Source organism: Pongo pygmaeus, chromosome 23 (genome assembly GCF_028885625.2).
Source record: "Pongo pygmaeus isolate AG05252 chromosome 23, NHGRI_mPonPyg2-v2.0_pri, whole genome shotgun sequence".
Lineage (NCBI taxonomy): Eukaryota > Metazoa > Chordata > Mammalia > Primates > Hominidae > Pongo > Pongo pygmaeus.
The window spans coordinates 41,090,782-41,116,160 of record NC_085931.1 but is presented as its reverse complement, the minus strand read 5'-3'; positions in this window follow the sequence as shown (position 1 = coordinate 41,116,160).

Below are 25,379 nucleotides of genomic sequence, written 5' to 3'. Positions count from 1 at the left end.
CTGCCAAGCTGGGTGCCAGGCTGTGAGCTCCAAATGGAAACCAGACCCAGTCACTGGCCTTTCCTTGTCATGGAGGAGACAGTCCAATCAACTCTGGGAGAAGCATCAGCTAAAAAGGGGTTTGTGTATGAGAGGATGAGTGTTCACCTAAGTATAGGGCATGGGGGGTATGTAGGTGTGAAGATGTGTGTGAGGATGCACATGTGTGTGTGCATGTGTGTGAGGGCACTGTGACAATGTGTGCACACATACGCATGTGTGAAAATGCATGTATGTGTGTGCTTGTGTATGAGGGTAAACGTGTACACTAACCTATACGCATGGACATGTGTGAAGATGTAAGGTGCAGGTTCATGTGTATACAGAGTGCATGTTTGTGTGTGAATGTGTGTATAAGGTTGCATGCACGTGCACTTATAGTCGTGTGTGAGGGAGAACATGTGTGTTTTGCGTGAGAATGTGCGTGCACACAGGTGCATTTGAGAATGTGTGAGAAGGTGGATTGTGTGCATACTCACATATAGGAGTGTGTTTATGTATGTGGGTATGTGTGCACATGCACGTATACATGTGTGAGGATACATGTGTGGAAGGGTGAATGTATGTGTGCTGGTGTATGTGCACACATGGACCCATGTGTGCTTGAGTGAGGCTATGTGCACATGTGCAGAGAAGCAGGGGAAGGATGGACGGTGGGGGCAGGAACCCCGTGATCTCTTCCAGATGTTTTTCAAGACCTCCTTGGTGTTGAGTCCAGGCATTTCCAAGCACCAACGACCGATTTTTTTTTTTTTTTTTGAGACAGAGTCTTGCTCTGTTGTCCAGGCTGGAGTGCAATGATACAATCTTGACTCACTGCAACCTCTGCCTCCTGGGTTCAAGCGATTCTCATGCCTCAGCCTCCTGAGTAGCTGGGACTACAGGCATGTGCCACCACTCCCAGCTAATTTTTGTATATTTTGTAGATACAGGGTTTCGCCATATAGGCCAGGCTGGTCTCAGACTCCTGACCTCAAATGATCCACCCGCCTCAGCCTCCCAAAGTGCTGGGATTACAGGCGTAAGGCTGACAGATCTTTTAAATAGTGTATATATCTCCTCATATGGTCAAAAGGCAGCAAACAAGCATACAGGCGGTTCTTTTTTCTGAAGGACTGAGCCTCCTCTCACCTGGAAGGTTGATCTTGGCGGTGTGCACCTCTGTAGGCCCAGCCTCCTAGGCCAGACCGTGCCCTGGGCCCAAGCTCCTTCTCCACCTCAGGGAGTGGCTCTCCCCTATCTCAGGGCAGATTAACTTCCTTGGCATCGGCTTTGTTTTGGCTCATTAAGGAGGAGAAGCCGCTGAGAGTGGAGGCCTCTCCCTTCTACTCCTGGGTCTGGTTCGGCTGAAAACACTTGATTTAGAGCCTCTCGCTTTGCTTTCCTGGCTGCATGTCCCAGGCAGAAGGGGAAATACCTAGGGCCTGGGCTATTTTGTCTGCTGAGATTTGGGAGAGGGACTTGTTTTCCCAGCGAGGTGGCTCTGGCCCGAGCAGTTACTGTTTTGTTTGTTGAGCTTCGTTACTCAGGCTGGGTGGGGTAAGGCTGAGAAGGCTGTAATGGGAAGCAGGAGAGTGGAATCTGAGACTTGTGCAGATAAAACTTCTCCACTGAGGGTCAGACATGCGTGATGGTGTGAAGGAGCTGACTTTTTTTGCATGTGGCCTGCCAGGGAAAGCCCTTGTGTTCATTTCAATGTTTTTTTTTTTTTTTTTTTTTTTTTTTAAATCCATTCCTCCAACGTAAGCTGATAAATTAAAAAAAAAAAAAAATCCATTCCACTCAACTCCCACTCCTCACCCCAAACCCCCACTTTCATTTACATATTGCCTCTCAAGGGCCATAAAGACCATGATGCCTTAGCTAAGAAACAATTCAACCAACGCGCCAACCCAGCCTGCCTGGACCCTGTCAGGGCCTGCTAGACTGCAAGCTTCCTGAGGGCAAGGCCTGTATCTCTCATAAGCCTGTTATTGCCCTAACATCTGGCCTGGTGCCTGCTGCCTGGAGCACAACAGGCCTCGTACATATTTGCCAGATGAGTGAAGGATGAGGTAAGTTACTACTGCTTTAAGTTCACTGCCCTTAGTAAATGGCCTTAATCCAAAGATCCTTTGGATCTTGAGCCAAAATTATATTGAGCCAAAATCTACTTCCCTCCAATACAGATTTTGTGTACCATGAAAGCCCCATATGCATATGAAGATGGACATTATACTCTTCCAAAGGCCTGGATCCAAGCTGAACATAGTTCCTGTAGCATTTCTCATATCACGCAGATGCAAGATCCTTCACCGTGTGGCCACCTTTATCAGGACAAATACTTTTTTTCAATGTACATCTTGAAATATGGTTCATGAGCTGGACCACAACTTCTAGATGTAGCCTCATCAGAGACAAACACAAAAAAAAGTTTGTGTCCCCCAAAAAGGTATGTTAAAGTCTTAACTCGCCGGGTGCGGCGGCCCACGCCTGTAATCCCAGCACTTTGGGAGGCCGAGGTGGGCGGATCACGAGGTCAGGAGATAGAGACCATCCTGGCTAACACAGTGAAACCCCGTCTCTACTAAAAATACAAAAAATTAGCCTGGCGAGGTGAAGGGCGCCTGTAGTCCCAGCTACTCGGGAGGCTGAGGCAGGAGAATGGCGTGAACCCTGGGGGGCGGAGCCTGCAGTGAGCCGAGATCGCGCCACCGCACTCCAGCCTGGGTGACAGCGAGACTCCGTCTCAAAAAAAAAAAAAAAAGTCTTAACTCCGGGTACCCGTGAATATAACCTCATTTGGAAATCCGGTCTTTGTAGATGTAATCAAGTCAAGATGAGGTTATACTGGAGGAGAGTAGGCCCTAACTGCAATGACTGATATCTGTATAAGGAGAGAGAGATTTGGAGATACACAAGACACATGGGGAAGAAACCTTTGTGAAGACAGAGGTAGACACTGGAGTGATGGGCCTGAGTGCCAAGAATCACCAAGGATTGTCAGCAACCACTGGAAGCTAGGAGAGGAATGGAACAGATTCTCCCTCAGAGCTTCTAGAAGGAGCCAACCCAGCTGACACCTTGATTTCAGATTTCCAGCCTTCAGAACTGTAAAAGAATACATTTCTGGGCGGGCGTGGTGGCTCACGCCTATAATCCCAGCACTTTGGGAGGCCGAGGTGGGCAGATCACCTGAGGTCAGGAGTTCAAGATGAGCTTGGTCAACATGGTGAAACCTCGTCTCTACTAAAAATACAAAAATTAGCCGGGCATAGTGGCGGGCACCTGTAGTCCCAGCTACCCGAGAGGCTGAGGCAGGAGAATCGCTTGAATCCAGGAGGCGGAGGTTGCAGTGAGCCAAGATCAAGCCACTGCACTCCAGCCTGGCTGACAGAGCCAGACTCCATCTCAAAATAATAATAATAATAATAATAATAATAATAATACATTTCTGTTGTTTTTAAGGCACTCAGTTTGTGGTACTTTATGACAGCAGTCCTAGGGCACTAATATGTTGGACCACTACCCCCCTTGATCAATATAAAATATTATTCTTTGCAATCACATGGTTGTACCCTTAAAAAATTTAAAGAAACCAGATAGAAACTACTGAAATTAATAAAATGATTTAGAAAAATGGCTGGACACAAGATAAAAACCCCAAAATCAAGGCATTAATCTTTACCAGTAAGCTATTGAAAACCATAATTCCAATATCCTATTCACAGTAGCACCCAAAGCCATAAATCACATAGCAATAAACCTATGTGGGATCTTGATAAAGAACACTACACAATTTTACTTAGAAATTTTAAAGGAGATTTGAATAAGATAGCTGTTGTTACATGGGAAAATTCAATTTAGAAAATTTGTTTAGTCCCAAATTAATTTGCTGATTCATTATGATTCCAATAAAAACCCCAGTGAGATTCACTGATTTTTTTTTTTTTTTTAAAGAAAATTCATGACTGGGCATGGTGGCTGACACCTGTAATCCCAACACTTTGGGAGGCCTAGGCGGGTGGATCCCTTGGGGTCAGGAGTTTGAGACCAGCCTGGCTGACATGGTGAAACCCCATCTCTACTAAAAATATAAAAATTAACCAGGCGTGGTAGCAGTCTCCTGTAATTCCAGCTACTCGGGAGGCTGAGGCAGGAGAATCACTTGAACCCAGGAGGCAGAGGTTGCCATGAGCTGAGGTCGTGCCACTAGACTAAAATTTTTTTGCATTTTTAGTAGAGACAGGGTTTTCCCATGTTGGCCAGGCTGGTCTCGAACTCCTGACCTCGAGTGATCCATCCACCTCAGCCTCTCAAAGTGCTGAGATTACAGGCATGAGCCACGTGCCCGGGCCATCCTTGACTCTTCATCATCACTGATGAAGCTGTGCGTGGAAAGCAATGGTGATGGGAATTCAACCTTAGACTAATTAAAAAAAAAAAAAGAAAGAAAAAGAAATTCATATCTCATGAATGAGAGAAAATAACAAAATCCTGAAAAGGAAGGGTGAGATGGGGTTGGGAGAGGTCCATCCAACCAGATATTAGAACATATTAACTCAAGAGTATAAAACAGAAAAACACCATAAACAGGCAGATGCTAGTTGACTTCTGTTACCTCCTTCCAGAAGCAAGCTCAGAGTGAGGCGAGATGGCCAAGATAGGACCCAGAGAAGACAAAACAGCAAATGTTGAGAATCTGGGGCACTTAGGTGCTTACACAGACTAAAAAGCTAAAGAGAATCTCCTTGTTCACCATTTGTCATTAGTAGCACAGATTGTCATTTCTACCCAGAGAGATCCTGGCTTAAAACCCCATCAACCAAATTGCTTTTGGGGTGGAAAGGAAGCCCCTCCACCTTATTTCTGCAATGACATGAAAGGCTGTTCTCAGGGAGGAGAAAGAAACGGGGAGAGGCAGGAAGGATAGCATGCTTGTGCATATCTACTGATCACGCCTGCGTTTCTTTGGCTAGTTCTGCCACTTGCTGCATTCTCTGAGAGGGGGTTTTGTTATCACCAGGACAACTTTTTCTCAGTCCAGTCATTTGAATTTCCAGAACCAAATTAGGTTGGGGAAGCCCCCTGAATTTGCAGACTCAATATTCTCTGTTTCATCAGAAGTTTGCTGAGCACCTGTGGTGTGCCAAGCTCTGTGCCAGCCCCCAAAGGTTCCTGAGGGTTCCCAATACACAGTTATTTGTGCCTTCAACAGGATGGATTTGCACCGGCCTTGTACAAAACTGGTACACAGACTCACTGAGGAAGGGGCCAGCCAAGCAGTCATGTGCCACTGAATGCAGCTTGGTTTTTTCTCACCTCATTACATGAGAATGACCAGACTGTTTATAAATACAATCATTTTTATTGAGTAGGAAGTAATTTAAAATGTGAATTATACCTGAGGCCATTTTAGGAAGAACTTTTTTGCCATAGTATAGTCACAGGGAGGCCAGATCCCAGATGCTGAAGTGTGGGGTGAAGCCAGGATGAGGACCAGGGAGATGAGAGAATCAGCAGTGCCCAAGTGAGAGGATATTGTGCAAGGAGCTGGCAAATGTGGCTCAATTTTACAGAGCAGTGGAGGGAGAAGACTGCATTAGGGGCTGGCCTAGTTCAGTGGATGGTGACCTGGACACACATTATAATCAGCTGGGGAGCTTTAAAAAAAAAGATCTGTGCTCAGATCCCAGGCCAGCCCAGTTAAATCCGAATCTCTGGGGGAGACACTCAGGCATTCAGGTTATCTGTGTGTTGTGGATGAATCTCTACAGGTGACTGTAATGTGAAAGCAGCTCTGAGAACAGAGCTCCGGCCACAAGCAAGGCTGCTACTTCTTGCTTAGTTATACCTGACCTGGTGCAAATAAAATCACAATCACACACTTACATGCGTATACACACATACACATGTGTAAAACTCTGGTCAATGTTGCAATTTTAAACAAATAAATCTTTAGCATGTTTACTGTCAGGGATCATCCTTGACTCTTCTTATTTTTTTGAGACAGAGTCTTGCTCTGTCACCCAGGCTGGAGTGCAGTGGCTCGATCTCGGCTCACTGCAACCTTTGCTTCCCGGGTTTCAAACGATTCTCCTGCCTCAGCTTCTGGAGTAGCTGGGATTACTGGAGTAGCAGTGTGCACTGCCATGCCCAGCTAAATTTTTTTTTTAAATATATTTTTAGAAGAGACAGATTTTACCATGTTGCCTAGGCTGGTCTTGAACTCCTGATCTCAATGATCCACCCACCTCGGCCTCCCAAAGTTATGGGATTACAGACCTGAGCCACCTGCCCAGCCCATCCTTGACTCTTCATCATTGTTGATGAAGCTGTGTGCGGAAGGCAATGGTGATGCGAATTCAACCTTAGACAATCTCTAGGTCTACATGCACAGTGGTTGACTTGATTTTTTTTTTTTTTAACTCATTATTGGTATCTTTTCAGATGTGTAGGAAAAAAGATTCTGGATATACAAACCAAATAAACTAGGGCTTCCTTATCTTACTGAGTTAGTGTCTCTGTCATTTCCCTTGTTGTTGTCCATAACTGGTTTCCTTTGACTAAAGTAATTGTATCTGAGATTATTCTCCCTTTGAAGATCTCTCAGCCAATCTTGTCGCTGAGGGCATCAGAAGAAGATTGAGAGGGTTATACTTTTGCTTTTTTTTTAAGGGTTTGCCTACAGAGTGTGGTGTGAGATGTGGGGGAGCCCACAAGGATTTTTCTAGAAGTTTCTATCCTCAGAGATTTGCTCTAACAGAGGGTAGGGCCGCGGTTCTGAATTAGGCATCTTCTTGCTGATGCTGGTTAGTCTGATACATTTGGACTTCAGAGTCCTATCCTTATGCCACAAATGTGGGATAGTCACCCACTTTTTCCTTGTGATATATCCCAAGGAAGAAAAGCATCATAAGATTTAGAGATGGGGCTTCCCTCTCTGTGAAAAAAAAAAACAACCTAGGTCCAGTTCAGAATGAAGAAACTGAAAAGAGAAAATCCAACCCTTTTCACATCCAACCCCACCCTGTCTCTGGGTGGCCCTTACTTAACCCATCACCCAGCACTCCCTCTAGGGAAAAGTCTGCCCAAAAACTTTGGTCCTAAGAAAAGCCTTACCCTAATAAAGAAACTGGGCAGCTGCTGCTGGGCTGCAGCTGCTTTTATGGAAGGAGCTAGACCAGAAGCTAGACTAGGGCCAACAAGTCAGGCCTCTGTAACAATCTTCCAAGGAGGTAAGGTGGGGAGAAAAAGGATTCCTCATTTACATTGAGAGTAAACTTCCTGTCCTATTAAACAATGAGGCATTCAAAATCTGCCTGAGTAAAAGTCCCCTGATGCAATGAGAGGGTGAGCAATTTCATGTCAGGCTGTTGTTATGGGATTTATACATGTCCTAGCTAGGGCTTGAGGTGAAAGTCAGAGCCAAAAACAATAGCCCTAAACCCCACATGCACAGAAACCTCATTCCAGTGGAGTTTCCTTAAGAGAGCACAGCAGACTTTTCACAAACAAAGTGACTTCAAAGGTAGACTTGCATCACTGCCTCCTCCACTTGACACTTCCCTTCAGCCCAGACCTGGCCCCTCTGTTTCTTGGTTTAATTTATGAGGTTCTCACACACATTGCAAAGCAATTATCTGAGCTGCTGGCCAACAGGAAGGTAATTGTAACTGAGTACTTCCTTTGTCAAATGCTGACGCTGGCCACCGCAATGGTGATGACGCTGGCCATGGCAATGGTGATAGGAGGCGTGCCGGCAGCTCAGCACCCAGTGACAGGATACCTCTGTTTCTCCCCCACCCCCAACACAATGCTCTCTGACTGAATTCTCCAGGGAGGAGGAAGCCAGTGGGTTGGAGGAATGGGGGAATTTTCTTACATCACTTGACGTGCTTGCTTTCACTCGCAAAATCCTGAGTCATGACTGAAGCTGTATTGCCTCAAGTCTCCGGCTGAAACCAGGGGTTATAGGTTTGGAAACCTGATTCCATCGGCTGTCTCTTGTCCAATCATCAGAGGAAACGTGTATTATTTCAGCTGACCCTCTTCAAGTTGAAGTGCCTTCGGATTGAGGGGATTACGTGAGGGAAGTGGCTCTGTAGTGGCTTAGTAAGCCGATGCCATGCGAGTGAACAATATTTGACATTCGGTGAGTTTACAGAAAGGGCAGTCTCTCTGTTTGTTTAAACCAAGATTAAGTGAAAGGAAAAGTTTTTCTTTCCCATCCCAAGACAAATGTGAAACACATGTTTTCCCTTTTGACTTTGTAAGTACAAGGCTCAAACAGTTCTCCCCACCCCCTTCGGCCATGAGTTTTTAAGGATTGCAGAATGTTTCCTCTCTTTGGTGGCCAAAGCCAATATGAGCCTTTATATTTTTCCAGACAGTGGAGCTGATGATGATAGCCTAGTTGGTTCCAGGTAATCATGTAGGGTGTTTCTGGGCCTACCATTTTATAGGTAGATAGGATGGTAAGATGTAGTACAAGGAATCCCAGGCCTGGATTCACTAAGCCTCAATTTCCTCATCTACAAAATGGGATTGGTTGAACCTTAAATATCTCAGGTAATTTCTACCTTCAGAAAGGATGTTCATTCAGGTTGGTTTTTCTGGTATGTGGGGGACATTCCTAGTTGAGGTACCCTTTGCATGGGCACAAGGCAGTGTGCAGGCCTGAGGGTTGGGAAACCTCAGTCAAAGAGCCTGCCCTGCCATTGACTCACTGTGACCTTGAACAACTCACTTCCCCTCTTTGTGAATCCTTCTTATCTGAGAGAGGAGGTTTGACAGTCTTGCCCCTGACATAGCGGTTCAGATATGAGACAAGCCTGAATGAGACTGGGATGTCAAGTACTTTGAGTTCCTTGAAATGAAAGGTTCATTCATCTTGGAAGATAAATTGTTAAAAAATGCTAGCTCATAACTATTTTTTGGATTATCTCAAGAATAAAGTAAAGAAAATCAATGTTGTTTACTCTTGGTTTTCTTTTTTTTTTTTTGAGACGGAGTCTCACTCTGTCGCCCAGGCTAGAGTGCAATGGCGCGATCTCAGCTCACTGCAACCTCTCCCTCCCAGGTTCAAGCGATTCTCTTGCCTCAGCCTCCCAAGTAGCTGGGACTACAGGTACGTGCCACCATGCCTGGCTAATTTTTTTGTATTTTTAGTAGAGATGGGGTTTCACTGTGTTAGCCAGGATGGTCTCGATCTCCTGACCTCATAATCCACCCGCCTCGGCCTCCCAAAGTGCTGGGATTACAGGCGTGAGCCACTGTGCGCGGCCCACTCTCGGTTTTCTTTAAATTGCTACTGGTTCAGGGAATATAAGCACCAATATAAGCACCAATGACCAACACGGGCTATAAAAATCAGGACTTTTTCCACCCTGTGTTGGCCAAAGCAATGTTCCTAGCAGGTTGCTTTGATCATGTTGCTACTCTGCTCGGAAACCTTCAAGATACTACTTGCCTCCAGGATACACTCCAAACTGACAGTCAGTTCCCCTTGTGACCTGGCTTCACCTGCATTATATATCACCTCTTCTACATGAAATCCTAGAATTCACTAGCATTGCCACAATGACATTGGATCACCCCTGCAACATCTCCTCATAAGTGGGTGGCCATTCTCTGGGTGCAGTGATAGGGAGAAGCCTCTGATACTCAAAGCAATCTGCCCTTTTTCTAATCACCCCTCATTGTTAGATACTTCTTTCCTATATTGAATGAGAATCTGCTTCATCACAAATCCCAACCAGCCATAGGTCTCACTGAGCTACCGCAATTCAGTTTCATTCCTCTTCTTCAATTTTTGAAGACAGTTATCATGTCACCCTGGAGAAATCTCTTTTCCAGACTAAACAACTGTAATGTCTTTAACAGATTTTTCATTGACTTGGTTTTCAGACTCCTAAATGTTGTTATTGTTACCTTTCCCTAGACGTGCTTCAGATGGTCAGCGTCTCTTAAAAACGTGAACCTTTGGACTAAATGCAATGCTCTAAATGTGGACTGGTTGGTGGCACTAGTATCTCCTTTGTTTCTATAATAGTTAGGTTAGGTAAGAGACATGACAATACTTCAGTGGCTTAAAGAATATAGAATCTTTTTTCTCTCAAGTAACCATCTTGAGAGTTGAGTGATGATGAGTGAGATGAGTGATCCAAGTGGGCAAGGGGCTGTATTCTCTGCAGTCATTCAGTGACCCAGGCCCCTTCTGACTGGGGATCTGCTATTCCATGTGGTGTTCTGGTATAAGCTGGGTTACTACCAAGTCTCAGATGCATCCAGCAAGAAAAAGAAAGTGTGAAGGGGAGGAGGGGTTCACCCACTTCTTAAGGGCCCCAGCTGTCACTGAAGATCTTTTGTTAGCATTCAACTCATGAAAACTCAGTCCTATGGCCATGTTCAACTGCAAGGGAAGCTGGGAAATATACTACAGCCAGGCAGCCCTGTGTCAGAAGCCCCATCGCTGTGGAAGGACAGGAGAATGGACATTGGCAGCCACAGTGGGGGCCAGCCTCATTGGTCTTTCAGTTCCAAAAACACATCAAGTTCCTTCCAGACTCAGGGCCTATGCACTCACTGTCCTGCTTGGAGTGTTTTGTCTCTCTCACTGTCCTTCCTCTTTGTATGGCCTCAGCTCAAACACCACTTCCTCAGAGAGGCCTGCCCTGACCACTTCATGAAATGCAGGTCCCTCCTGACCCTTCCCCACTTTTATTTGTGCCCCTCCAGACCCCTTTCACAAGGTTTAATGATTTTATATGTTTACTTTTTCTGGTGTTTGTTTCTGTCCTCTACTAAACTACAGGCTGTATGTGGGAGGGACTCTTTCTGTCTTGGTCCCCAGTATGTATTCACTGCCCAACCTCATACCTGACACATATTGGGGGACAAAATAAGGACTTGTTGAATTAAAGAACATAGTGACACGATATGTTTACTAAATATAGCCTTCTTTTGCCAAGTGCATTACACTGTTAGGTCATATTGTGGTAAACTAAAAGGCCTCGGTCTCTTTTCACATCAACTGTGGTTAAGACACATTTCTCAATCTGCTTTTCGAGAAGTTGATTTTTTGACCCTAGATACAGTATTTTGCATTTATAACTATTGTATTTCAGCTGCTTTTTTTTGGTCTATCATTTTAGCCCCAAAAGATCTTTTTTGATATACCAATGAATACATTTATTTATCTCTTCCAGTTTCATATTATCTGGAACTCTGATAATGTATCCTGTGTGCCTGTGTGTTTCCTTATGTCATTGGCAAACAAGAATGAGGATGGAAAAATGAAATGGGCCAAACATCAAGCCCTGTTATAGTACGGAAGCCATCCTCTATCCTGCCATTGATCCATCACCTCTGGGGATGAATGTTGACTTACACAGACCACAGCCCTACCAAGAATATCACAGAGCCTATGTCAGATGCCTTGCTGCAAGGAGTGGCAAAATGGAACTCAACACAGTTGAGTTCTACTGTTACACAGAACAATAAAACTTTACATTAGAAAAAGACCAAATTCCAGCCAATCACAAGAATCCCTTGGACAACATCCTCTAGTTTACCAGTCTAGTAACCTTATAAAAAACAGGAAGTGACTAGTTCTTAGTGCACCCATGCTTGACTCTTAGCAATTATTGTTTTCACATAAGTGTTTGCAAACCCTTAATTCAAAATTTGTTCTGAAACTTTTCCAGGATTTCCTTTCTGGAAATCCTGCCACACTGGTCCATTTTCTATCACGAAACCCCCTTCAATCCTCACACCTCTGAGCAGTCACTCATCTGTTCCTCTTAGTAGGAGATGCTCTTCCTGCCTGACTCTATGTATACAAACCCTGACCTCCCCTCAAGATCCAGCTCAAAAGTCACTCCCTCCTTGAAGCTTTCCCTCACCATGCTAGACCTCTCTCTCTGCTCTGAGGTATGCGTTAACCTGTTGGTATTTGTTAACCCTATTCCTCTTCAGGGCTTGTTGCTGCTGCATCAGATGGGCTGTCTGAACAGCTCAGCACTTCCTTTCATCGTACCCAGCCAGTGCCTTGCACAGAACCCATTCCCAAGAAGGTATGTACATTGAGTTGACCACTGACAATCAGCATCAACTTATGCTCAGGGCCTAGCCCCTCATTCAAACTTTGGCCAATGCTGTGCTCAAGGGCTAGATGATGTGGTCTTCTAGTGTGTTTGGAAATAACAAAATTTTTTTGTTGTTGTTTTAAGTAAAAAATTATAAAGTCCCAAAGAAGCTGCAGAATTATTGGATTTTTTTATATGAAGAGAAACCAATCTGTTTAATATAAAATTCTGGAAAATCAAGGTGGGTATGGACAGATGATTAATCTAAACCACAACATTTATACATCCTGAATGTTCCAGCAGCAAAGGAGACCAATCAAAATTCAGAGCTACATGCAAAATATTTTTGGAAGTGTTTACTTGCCTTTCAGATGCATATTTAGATTTACAAAAGATTTCAAGTAGGGTTTCTTTAACTACTTGTGTAGATTTAAAACAATTTAGTTTCTATGTAACTTTGGAAGAATAAGTCGATGTAATAACGTGAAGTCCACCTGCACTGAAGTTCCCTTGGTAGCATCAGTATCTGGCAGAGCTACCAATGCCACATCATACCATATTGAGAGGAAAAAGTTAGCTCTATTAGATCATTGACTCTAATTCCTCCCAACTGCAAATAAAAACTTTGTACCCTGAAGGGGAGGGGACTGAGAAAGGAATGAGTCTCCCACTGCTGGAGTCCCCCACCTGCCACAGCACTCACAGAAGGAGCCCCCTCCTCTTCCCAGACTCCCAAGCCGGCCACTTCCTCCAGAAAGTTTCAGAGAAAAACTTTCTTTTCTATCAAAAAATGCTGATGACTCTATTTGCAAAATGTCTCATTATAAAAACCTTCTCTGCTGCTTGCTTTCTGAGCTTTAATAAATCCTGGATTAGTATGAAAACCACCCAGGCACTGACTCTTCACATTTCCCGACGAGCTGTCTGGAGTTGGCTTCTTCTTCATGAGTAACTTCCCCAAACTTTTGGAAAATTGCCCAATGCCAGGAACTTAGGACCACCAGATCAACTTCTCAGAGCAAGGAAAGAAAAATCACCATAATGTCAGTCCTGAAAGCTGGCACTGGCCTCTCCTCCCTTGTTTCTCTCTCTTTCATTGCTGGCCTTTCTTCCTCATAGCAATTCATGCATGTTCCCCCCACTTTTTTGACTAAGAATAGAATCTGGGTTCCCAGCTATCACCTTAAATGTACAACATGTGGGTTTTCAGTTGGCTATTAGCTTTGCTCTTTCTTGTAACTCCTCCACGATAGGACACTCAGAGCTCAGGAGGAAGCCTCTTTTCTAGTTATTTCCATTCAGTGCTTCACTCTCTTTAAATGTGTCCATCCAGATTTCTAGGAAATTGCAGTGCTACAGCTGTTCTCTCAAAAGGGCCACATTAAAGTTTCCAATCTCAACACTTTTGCTGGCTTGCATTTCATGTGAGCTCAGGGCCACTTTCACAGTTTCCAAAGTGTCTTTCTAGCCTCCACCTTTCCTTCTCTCATTTCCTTCTGCTTTTCTTTCCCTCTTGGGTGAGCCTCCATGAGAAGTGTGCTTCAACCTTACTGGAGCATGCTGCCCCTGTCACCCCCTTAGCAGGGGTTTGGCTGAGAGACATAAACAGGTGCCAATGGGGACTTCATAGTGCCATCTAAAGTTACACCAGTAACTGCAAGAGATAACTGTGCTAGGGGTAGTGGCTGAAGTTGTAAGATGAAAGTAGTTGGGGGAATTGAATGCCCAGAAGACACATTCAGAAGCCAGCTGACTTGTAAACGTGTCTTACCATCTGCAAGATGGTAAACGAAATGTACTTGAACTGCAGAGAAAATTTTGTGGTCTGGAGGCTGCTGCAGTAATCCAGGCAGCAGAAGATGGTGCCCTGAAATTACTTTAGGAGAGAAAGAGAGGGTTGAGGGGAGAGAAGGAATTCAGGTGATACGTATATAGCATTCCAAATTATTTCACTTGGTCTTCACTTGTAAAGAATGATTATCCCCATTTCACAGGTGAATCTCAGGGGATGCTGAATTGTTCACCCAAGCCCACATGGCTAATAAGTGGTCCTGAGAGGACTGGGGTATTAGAATAGTATACCATTGCCAGCTAGTAGTCTCTTAGCACACATTGGACCCCTAGTAGGACTTAGAGAGAGGAGACGTAGGGCAAGTGAGTTTAATTGTGGGAGAAAAGGTCCAAGCTCAAGTCATGAGTGGTTTTCCAAGACAACAGGCCTGGGTGGGGTGTGGCCTCAGGGAGTCCTGGGAGATGGGAGGCATGGTGTGAGAGTGCAGGAACAGCAGGCAGCAGGGTGTCAGGAGAGAAGCCCTGAAGACTCCTCTTTGGGTAGGGAGACACCAAAACCAAACGTTCACAGCTTAAGCTAACTGATCAGTATGTCTTGGAGAAAGACAGCTTTTGACTGAAATATAAGAGACTATAGCTGAGCTGGGCAAGGAGTGAAGGAGGAAGACTCAGGGCAAGGAGGGAGCAAGGCCATGGTACAGGTGCCATGTACATGGTACAGATGCACTCAGACCAGGTCTTCCATAAACTGTGAGATATGGGGCAGCCAACACAGGCTATGTACAATGGTCACTACCCACCCACCCCCCACCCCCAGGAGATAATGGTGAAACTTCAATGCGATTATATGCATTAGAAACCCTTTGTAAGTCCTCTGTAAGTGGTGAGCTCTAATAATACAACATATTAGGGTGAGTTGTAGTTACTACCTACTAAAGCCTTCTCTGGAGAAAGATTGCTAGTCTGCTCCTAGGTACTCACTGGTCCTCAGATCCTTCCTTGAAGGAGTCTCTTTGGAATGTGGATGAAGTGGTAACCTTCAACAGCTAATAGGCTATTGGTTGGAAGGACTAATTAGTTTCCTGTCCCAATGCCTTGTCATTCCCCCAAGACTAGAAGCGAAGACTCAGACAGAAAGAATTAGAACTAGTATTCAAAACACTGGAAACAGAAAGAGATTTGACTTTAGTTTTAGAGTTAATGAAAAAAACTTTTTTTTTTTTTTTTTTTTTTTGAGGCAGGCTCTTGCTGTGTCACTCAGGCATGATCACAGCTCACTGAAGCCTCGACCTCCTGGACTCAAGTGATCCTCCCACATCAGCCTCCCAAGTAGCTGTGACTACAGGCTAATTTTTGTATTTTTTGTAGAGACAGGGTTTCACCATGTTGCCCAGGCTTGTCTTGAACTTCTGGGCTCAAGCAATCTGCCCTCTTTGGCCTCCCAAAGTGGTCGGATTACAAGCATGAGCCACCGCGCCCGGCCCAAATTTCATTTTTAAAATTTCGAACATCAGCTGCCTGCAATGGTTACAAGGGGACCTAAGACCAGTGACTGTAGGAAGTGGGGAAAAAGGTATTTTAAAGGAAAAAATAAGGAGGTGGGGTAAGTTTAGGGGCTCAAGTTAGTGAGTTCTGGTTTCCAAAAGAAGCCAACTTTGACTTAGCCATTAAGATACACCTGATTTTCTGGTAGCACAACTCAAGTTAGAACATTGGATAAGAAGTTTGAAAGAACAATTCAGTTGCATGAAAACTTCAGAAGATACTTATTGTGGAAATGTATGTACACACAAAAGTAATTCCCAGAGAGGGCCCTTTGAAAAGGTTGGCCCTTGGCCCTCCTCTTCACTTCCTCACCTGAAAATGGGTAAACAGCTCAGGGAAAGAGTGAGAATCAATGTAGCCATGTTTCTGATGATTCAGTGATTTTTTTTTTCCAGAGATGGGGATTATTCTTTGACTTTCCCTTTTGAATATTGTTTTCTGTTTCTGTCTATTTAATTAGAGACAGAAATTCAATTAACAAGGAGGAAAAAAAGAGAGTCTTTTCAAGCCAATTTCCTTGTGCTCCCAAGAGTTTTTGAGGTTAGGTCAGCACATATCTATGCTGTTTACCTCTTTGGCTGTTGACAGGATGGCATGTGACTTGGCCAAAAGCTGTAGCTGGCCATAGCAATGACCACTACTGTCTTGGCTTCAGACATGCTTACTGTCTTGGCATATAACAACAATTTTGTTTACCAGAAAAATGTTTTTTTTTTAAAAAAGATATATTATTATATTTATTATATTTTTGCAACACCTATCAAAGAAAGAGAAAGCAGCCATGCCAAGGTACAATTAGAGGTCACTGTGCTGTATCAAGCACTTTGGGTTTCCTGTTGACTAGCCTACATTTCTCTTTGCATTAAGACTCACAGCCGCTCCCCCACACCGCCCCCACTGCCCCTACTACCTTGCCCCTAAGAAAACTGAACGTTATAAAGTGAACGTAAATGAAATGCTTTGAAGGAAAAAGTCATGGTATGTCTCTAGGCTGAAACACTTTTTTCAGGTTGCTTAAAAGAAATTGTATTTGGCCCATTTTCAGGGCAGCTCTTTGGCTTGGGGAAATAAGGCATGTGCTAAATCAGCAGCCCTCTTCCCCACTCCATTTCACCAATCATAAGTGCTTCCAAACTTAGCTGGTCCAGTACTTAACACAGTAGACTAAGAAAATGATCTGAATGTTCAATCAAATCAGTATCTTCTATGGGAGAATATTCACAAAGTATAGTTAATTGAAAAAAATGGAAAAAAATACACACACACACACATACACACACAAAGGAAACATACTAAAGTAGGGAGTGGGACTATGGCTAATTTTTTTCTTCTTTGTGCTTTTCTTATTTTGTCACACTTTTTACCATAAGCAGGTATTATAGCAAAGCATGGTGGTTAAAAGCACAGACTTTGGAGTCAGACTGCCTGGTTCAAATCCTGCCTTTACCACTTCCTGTGGTGACATTAAGCAAATTACTTAATTTCTCTGTGCCTCAGTTTCCATATCTGTAAAATGGGGATAAGGATTGTACCTAGCTCAAAGGGTTGTTATGGGAATTAAAGAGTTAATATGTATGACATGGTTAGAACACATCTAGCATACGGTAAACCCTAAGGGTTAAATGAAGAAAACATTAATTTTTAATTTAGTCAAATTATGGTTAATTTTCTCTAGAATGCTACTTGCCATTCTATGACATTCACATTTTATTATATGTGTTGCTGAATAGAGGGCACATACATCCCAAAGCCAATGTTTGTCCTCAACTAACATCGTTAGGGTGGATGCTTGACATTTGGTGGGTGGCGAAAATTCTTACTTCCCAGAGGCCATGACAAAATGCAGGGATTTCCCAAAGACATATGATGACCCCCCCCACCCCCAACCCCTCCTTTGGTCGTAGATGAATTATGGCAAGCCTTATTGTCTCCTAAACCACAGGTTATACTATCACAATTTGATTAATGACGTTCACAGAACTGAAAGGATCCTTGACCTTTGGTAAATTATGCCCCCCTTGCCCAGGAGCTGATAGCCTTGGGTAAACCTGTGTTCAGTGATACGTGCTCCACTTCCTCACGTAGGCCTGGGAGGTGCAGAGGGAAATGAGAACCAACTTTGTGGCAGACAGTCAAATAATTGTGAAATTGTTAATGACTGATAGGAAAAGATGGAGGAGGTAATGATGAGGCAGAATTAGTTCTGAAAGATCTTTTCCCATCAGTAAGAGGGTCTTCACACAAAAGCAAACCCACAGTTTAAAAAAACTCTAATATTGTGGAAAGTGAGAAACAAACACTTTATGTTGTCTTGCAGAATAAAAAACTGAATGATTGAGCTATTTTTTCATTTTGTATAAAATGTATAACATGAAAAATATTATGTTGGTGAGGTGTAGCCCAAAAGCTGACAGAAATAAGTAAACCGGAAAAAAAAAAAAAAAGGACAGAAGAAGGGAGGGAGGAGGGGTCTCCTATCCAGAGGAGAGAAGACAAGATGGCATTGAAAATCATATAAAATCACCACTGATGCTGTTTCCTTTCAGCCAATGGAAAAATATTCTAGAAAAAGGAAACTCCAAATCTCTTGTTTACCCAGCTGTCTGTACAAAGTGAATTATTCATGATTAAATATGAATAATAAACCTATGCAAATATTTGTTGTATTCTTAATTTTGAGGAGGTTGGGAGAGCAGCAGGAAGTCATTTTAAAGTGATTTAGTTAACTATCACCTTTAAAATTAAATCAAGAAAGAAAAAGATTTTTGATTGTTATTTATATATGCCTCCCCCCCCCAAGAAAAACACACAAGGTTGTTTTTTTCTTAGGAGGCTTATGTCCTATTGGAAACGACAATTTAAAGCTTTTCTCTTAGTATTATGACCTTTATATGATTTCCTTAGAAACTAATAGTGAAAGCTTTTTTTTTTTTTTTTTTTAATTTTACTGGCTTTAGAGGGCTGAAAAGCTTACAGCAGAGGTTCTTCTATAAAGGGAAACCTTAACTGACAAGTTTCCAGGTACCTGCTGCTTACTGTAAACTCTTACCTATAAATTTCAGTTATAGGTTTTTGATAAAGGGAATATTACAATAATACTGACACCTGGCAGTTTTTAGCTGTTTATCTTTTTGGTTGCAGAATTGGTTTAACAGTTTCCACCAGAACTGTTAGACTAATGACTTTCAGCTAGAACTATGTTAGAGTTTATTTAGCTTATCCATTTTAAGAAGCACTTGAAATCTAAACAATAGTAAGATATTGAAAGGTGGTTTATCATCTTGTAAACTCTGTAACTTTTCTGCCTCTCTACTCATTGTATCATCACCATAATCTCTTAAACAGTTCATAGCATGCAAATGATTGCTTTATATACTATAATCATAAATGAGTTTCATTAATAAAAACAACTTCCCTGTGAGCCTCATTTTGAAGGCTGAGTTGTTTCCGACTAATGCCCAAGTTTCAGTTAAGCATAGACTAGGTTCTGATGAAGCTCACTTTTTTGCTCGACAGTAACCCAAATGCCTGGAGGAGGGGCCAGAGAACTGGTCCAGGCTCTCCTGGTTCCTGGGATCAGGATCTCTCTAGAACCACTGATGATGAATGGGCTGGTCCCTCAAGGGAACCCTCCATTCCTCCTCCAAACTATCCCAGAGCCCAGGCAGAGGGATCGCAGGTACTGTGCCAGATTTAGAGTAGACTGTCATAACCCACTGCTTCTATCTCCTGGTTGTTAAAAACCCTAGGTGGAAAGACAGGTTCACCATCCACATTTTGCAACTAAAGAAACCGCGGAATAGAGAACTAAGAGACTTATCCAGAAATAAAGGGAGAACCAAGATTAAGATTACAATCCAGACTTTGACTCTAATGAATATTCCATGTTACCCTGCCCTGCACCGCTGTCCCATATCTACCTAGAAGCCAATGAATTGGTGGTTTGCCAGTTGCCAGCACAATCCCTAGCACCACACTTAACCTGCTGTTATCTTTTTCTTCTGCTATTATCATTTCTGTAGATTTGCACAGTGTGAAAATGGACCTTACCGTGGAACAAGAGAGCAGAAAGTCATCTAATCTACTCCCCAGGCTTTAGACAGCACTGTGTCAAAACCAACCTAGATTTCCAGAATAGATCGTTCTACCACCTCCTCTGGAATTTGAATGCCATCGAATGCAACCTGAGTCTATTTTCTTTTATTCTATGTTGACTGAGGACAACTATTTTCTTGTTTAAAAAAAACCAAAACATTAAAATTGCATTTTAAAGTTAATTGACAATGTTAATAAGTGGCAAACTTAGGCCTCAAATAGAAGATGATAATAAGTAACTTGAAATGTTTGGAAAAAGATGATCTATATTTAATAAAACTCCATCAGTGAGTGAAAAGTGGTTTCATTATTAGCATTTTCACTGTCCTGTTTTTCATAGTCTACAGTTATATTAGCAAACTTGCATTTCACTTTATGGAAACTTGTCTCCATTATGATATAGTTCAATGGTTTCCTTCTCATACTATTTCAGCTAGGGAGTCATTTCATAATGCTGGGAAGTTTCTGAACATGTAATGTAATTAATTCCTTTAATAGACTCCTCTTTATGGAAGACCCATTAGTAGACAGCAATGTGAATTAACATCTTAGTCCAAGAAAAAAGCTCTTTGGAGGCAACAGTGAAACAGCTAAATCTTTGTTGAGAGATGTGACCAGAGGATTTAACCGCATTCCTTGTGGTTTCAGAATGACATGAGTATTCTGGGACCCACAGACAGGCAGAGATACTTGTCATTCTCAGTAATGCCCTGACCACACCAATTCTTTAACATACAGAGATAGTTCTAAATGTTATAATTTCCTAGAAGAAAACATCATGGGGTTGTGCACATTGAAGGCAGGGGAATGAAGTGAAATTCTGCCCACTGGCTAATGCCTATGAAGTAAGGCTACTGGCTTTCTTTTAACTGACAGGTTAAAAGTACACTTGAAGGCTTCTGGACAACTTCCTTCTATATCAACCTACTAAGGATTGGTCTTCCCTCTGAATCTTGATGAATAGCAATGAACTCTTTCTGTGGGGGTCTGAATATTTTCTTATATTATTTTTACATATGGTCACAGGAAGCCGATTGCTCTGGCTTCAAAATTCTGACTTTGCTATGTACTAACTGTGTGACCTTCAGCAAGTGATTTAACTTCTCTGTATCTTAGATATCTTATCGGAAATCGAGATAAAAGCAGTACTTGCTTCAGTTGGTGAAGAGGATTAAATGAATGAGCACATGTAAGTGCTTAATGGAGTGTCTGGCCTGGAGTAAGTGCCACTGATGTTCACTGGTATTGTGATTAACTCTGCTGAGTGGAGGTCCCACCATGGGCATGCAGGCCTGTAACATGAAAGCTGAAAAACTCTGAAAAAGCAGAGGAGTGGGTGCCTGGGCCTGGGGAGGGTGGGCTGGCAGCAAAGGGACACAAGGGAACTTCTGGGGTGACAGAAATACTCTATATAGTGGTTACCTCAGTGTAAGTTAAAAAACATTCAAACAATTCTTTTCCTGATTATCCCATTTAATATACTAGTCCAGGCTCTAATCGCCTTACATCTGTATTAATGCAATAGTCTCCTAGTTGATTTTTCTGTCCCTGAGCTCTTTCTTTTTTAATTCCTCCTTGGCGTACCCATGCTCACTCCCATTTCTGGGGCTACTTCAATAATCATGCCTAGAACAGTATATGAGCCATTTGTTTAAAAGGGAGGGAAAGAAATAAATGTGCGTAAGCAAATATGTTTGCTTGTTTATGCCTAAAATAGCTCTGGAAAGACATATGAGAAAGTGTTTATGTTAGCTCCCTATGGGGAAGGGAACTGGATGGCTGAGGGACTGGGTGGGAGGGAGGTTTTTCTTTATATATCCTTTTGTTCCTTTTGAATTTTAAATCATGTGAATGTATTACCTAATCAAAAATAAATAAATAAAAATAATAAAACCCTACCGAGTTAATCTATTCATTCAACACATATTTTATTTTTGTTTATTTGTTTATTTTTTAAAGATGGAATCTTGCTGTGTTACCCAGGCTGGTCTCAAACTCTTGGGCTCAAGCAATCCTCCCGCCTCAGCCTCCTGAGTAGCTGGGACAACAGACACACACCACCGCACCCAGCTCATTCAACAAATATTTACTGGTTATCTATCACTTGTCAGGCACATAGCAGGGTTAGGGTGTCCACAGCCATGATTGTGTTTCATTGGCAGATCCTTCATAAACTGCAGGTCACCAGCCCTGTCTGCTTGTTTAGCTTTAAAGCTTGCTTTTAGGAGATAGAAAGTCCACTGGTTAATCACAGTGGCCATGGCTGGCATCTGATTTAGGATAAAACAAGGTCAGGGTCAATTATGCTACAAAGGACCTCCCTCCACATACTGAAAAGACGTAAAAAGCTGTAGAAGTGGCAAGGGTATCAGATGATACCTCATAACTAATGTTTATTGAACATTAACTTTCTATGTGCCAGCTATTCTTCTAAGTGCCTTTCCTGTATTTTTAACTCATTGAGCTCTCACAATAGCTCTGTGAGAAAGACGCTACTATTGCCCCCATTTCACAGATAAGGAAGCCGGTGTACAGAGATAGCAAGTAAAACATTGAAATTGTCACACAGAGTCACACAGCTAGTAAGTAGGATGACCAGGGTTTGAACCCAGGTAATGTCTAACTCCAGAACCCTCAGTTTTAACCACTTTCCTGCCTTTTGGAAAAAGGATTTATAAAATCTTCCTTTGCTCTAAAATCTCCGTTGAAATTCAACTATTTACAGAAGTGTCACTGAGTTTATAGCTAGAAGAGACTACAGTATTCAGTTGGTTCAATTCTTATCTGAATGGACAACATCTTGGACAACTAGTCTTGAACACTTCCGGTGATAAGGAACTCATTACAGCCAGAAGCAGTCACCATCTGACAGTTCTCATTACTAACAAAAACAGTCAAATGTTGATTGCCTTCCATGTGCCAGGCAATTTGCTAGAGCATGGGCAGAAAATTCTTTAATAGGTTGAGGCCAAATCCGCATCCCTGGGATGTCTTCCCATTGGGTCTATGTTCTATGCTTTGGAACAGAATGTGTCTGTGGTTACCTGCATTTTATGACAGGCTTTCATAAATTTAAAGACAGCTACAAAGTTCCCTTTAAACTTTCTTCTTCTTTGTTTATTCAGTCTGTTCTCATATCACAATCCCTAGGTGAGATTCATTTTTCTAATTAACAAGCTTCTGTTTTAAAATGCAAATGTGGGAGGGCAGCATATTAAGCTTTATCTGATGCTTCCCTCCCATTGAACTATCTTGAGGGAAAGGGAGTTTCGATTTAGGGAAAGGAGTGGGGAGGGTTCTGAGAACAGAGGCAATTGGAAGCATGGTTCAAGTGCTGGCCTCAGGCTTGGACAGGATGTTGATGTAGGAGCTCTGGGTAGGCAAAAAGCAGCATAGAAATCCAAACTCCTGAGGCCAGGTGCAGTGGCTCACACCTATAATCCGAGCACTTTTGGTGGGCAGATAGCTTGAGCCCAGGAGTTCAAGACCAGCCTGGGCAATGTGGCAAAACCCCATCTCTACAAAAAACACAAAAATTAGCCAAGCGTAGTAGCACATGTGTGTAGTCCCAGCTACTTAGGAGGAGGCTGAGGTGGGAGAATTGCTTGAGCCTGGGAAGTTGAGGCTGCAGTGAGCCGAGATTGTTTCACTGCACTCCAGCCTGGGTGATAGACTGAAACCTTGTCAAAAAGAGAAGGGAAGGGAAGGGAAGGGGAGGGAAGGGGAGGGGAGGGGAGGGAAGAGAAAGGGAAAGGGAAAGGGAAGGAAGGGAAAGGGAAGGGAAAGGGAAGGAAGCGAAAGGGGAAGGGAAGGGAAGGGAAGGGAGGGAAGGGAAGGGAAGGGGAGGGGAGGGGAGGGAAGAGAAAGGGAAAGGGAAAGGGAAGGAAGGGAAAGGGAAGGGAAAGGAAGGGAAGAAGGGAAGGGAAAGGAAGGGAAGAAGGGAAGGGAAGAAGGGAAGGAAAGGGAAGAAGGGAAGGGAGGAAAGGAAAGGAGGAAGGGAAGAAGGGAAGGGAAGAAGGGAAGAGAAAAAGGGAAGGGAAGGGAAGGGGAAGAAAGAAGGAATCCTAAGTTCCTGGAGACAACGTGGACATGCTAAGAGTTAAAAAGCAGCCATCATGATGAACATCTGTTGAGTACTGACTATATCTGTGAAGGGCAGTTTACTTGAATCCGCTTGCTTAAATCTCACAAAAGTATGAAATAGGTGTAATTATTATTCAGATTTTATAGATCGAATAAACTGGGGGCTAGAGAGATGAAATACCTTATCTAGAAAATGAGAGGTTTTGAATCTAGCTTTTTCTTCACTACCTTGCTAAAAGGAAGATGAAAAACTAACTTTGCTTGCTTACCCTAGAGCCAATTAGTAATTACCCATATGGAACCTAGATGCTCCAGACTTCACCAGCCTTCAGGAGTCCTGAAATACCCAAACAACAACCCCTTAAAATCCACTCTTATACCAGGTTTCTAAGTGTCTGAGACCCCAAGGAACGCTCCACTGGTGCCCCATAGATGTTTCTGGCTATCTCAAGCAGCCTGCCTCTCCACTCCTGCCATGGAAAAACCCATGCACTGCTGAACCTCATGGCACAGGTAAGTCCAGACTAAAATGTTTAATAAGCCTGGGCATGGTGGCTCACATCTGTAATCCCAGCACTCTGGGAGGCTGAGGCGGGCAAATTGCTTGAGCCCAGAAGTTTGAGACCAGCCTGGACAACATGGCAAAATCTCATCTCTACTAAAAAATACAAAAATTATCTGGGCATGGTAGCATGTACCTGTAGTTCTAGCTACTTGGGAGGCTGAGGTGGGAGGATCACTTGAACCTGGGAGGTCAAGGCTGTAGTGAGCCATGATTGCACCACTATACTCCAGCCTGGGCGACAGAGTGAGACCATCTCAAAATAAAATAAAATAAAAGTTTAATGAGACTACTACTTTACTACTAAAGGCTCTGGGATAACAGGATGGAATTATAACACAGGAAAAAGCCCTGAAGCTGAGTAAATCAGCGTATTACCAGAAACGCTGGCCAATCCCTTTCTCAACATCCTCTGTTGAGCAAATCTCATGTGCAACTTCCAGCCAGGTTGCAAAGGAATAGTTTACACATAGCCAGGGTACCTGTGAGCCACCACCTACTATAAGACTGAGTTTGCTCCTTCCAGACAGCAAAACTCTAATTGCAGAGATATTGTGCACCCTAGGGGATATTATATGAGCTGATTAGCTCTGTAGGACCTCAACTTGAGGTCATATTATATGAGCAGATTAGCTCCTTAGGACCTCAAATTCCTGCCATTTCTAAATAGGAATTTGACTTTACCAATGGATAACCCAAGGGCCCATTAATAAAAGCTTTTTTCTTTTTAACCAAGACAATGGTGTCCTCCTTCTCTATCAAAACTGGAAACTATATATCAAGTCTCAGCCATGACCTCAGTACACAAGTCACACAGTCACACTGAAAATATTACCTTTTTTTCCTTTAAACAAACTGAAAATGTCTAAAGGGGATACATTTAGGCATTTTCTCACTTGTACAGAATCTAGAATCCTGCAGTGTAGCAGACCTTGACTTAACTCTTACATGCATAGTGTGTTTAGTTTCATTTTATTATTTGGGAATTCTTTCTAAATGATGATGATTACAACGGAGAATTATTTTATTATAATATTCTGTGGAAGTCCCTAAATATCCAATACTGTTGGGTTGGAAACCATAAATTGACAATTTTAAGATAATTAAAGTTGGCTCTAATGGTTAGTGGAATTTTAAGAACACACACACAACTCTGAACTCATGTGAATGCAACTTTGATACTGATGAACATTTCC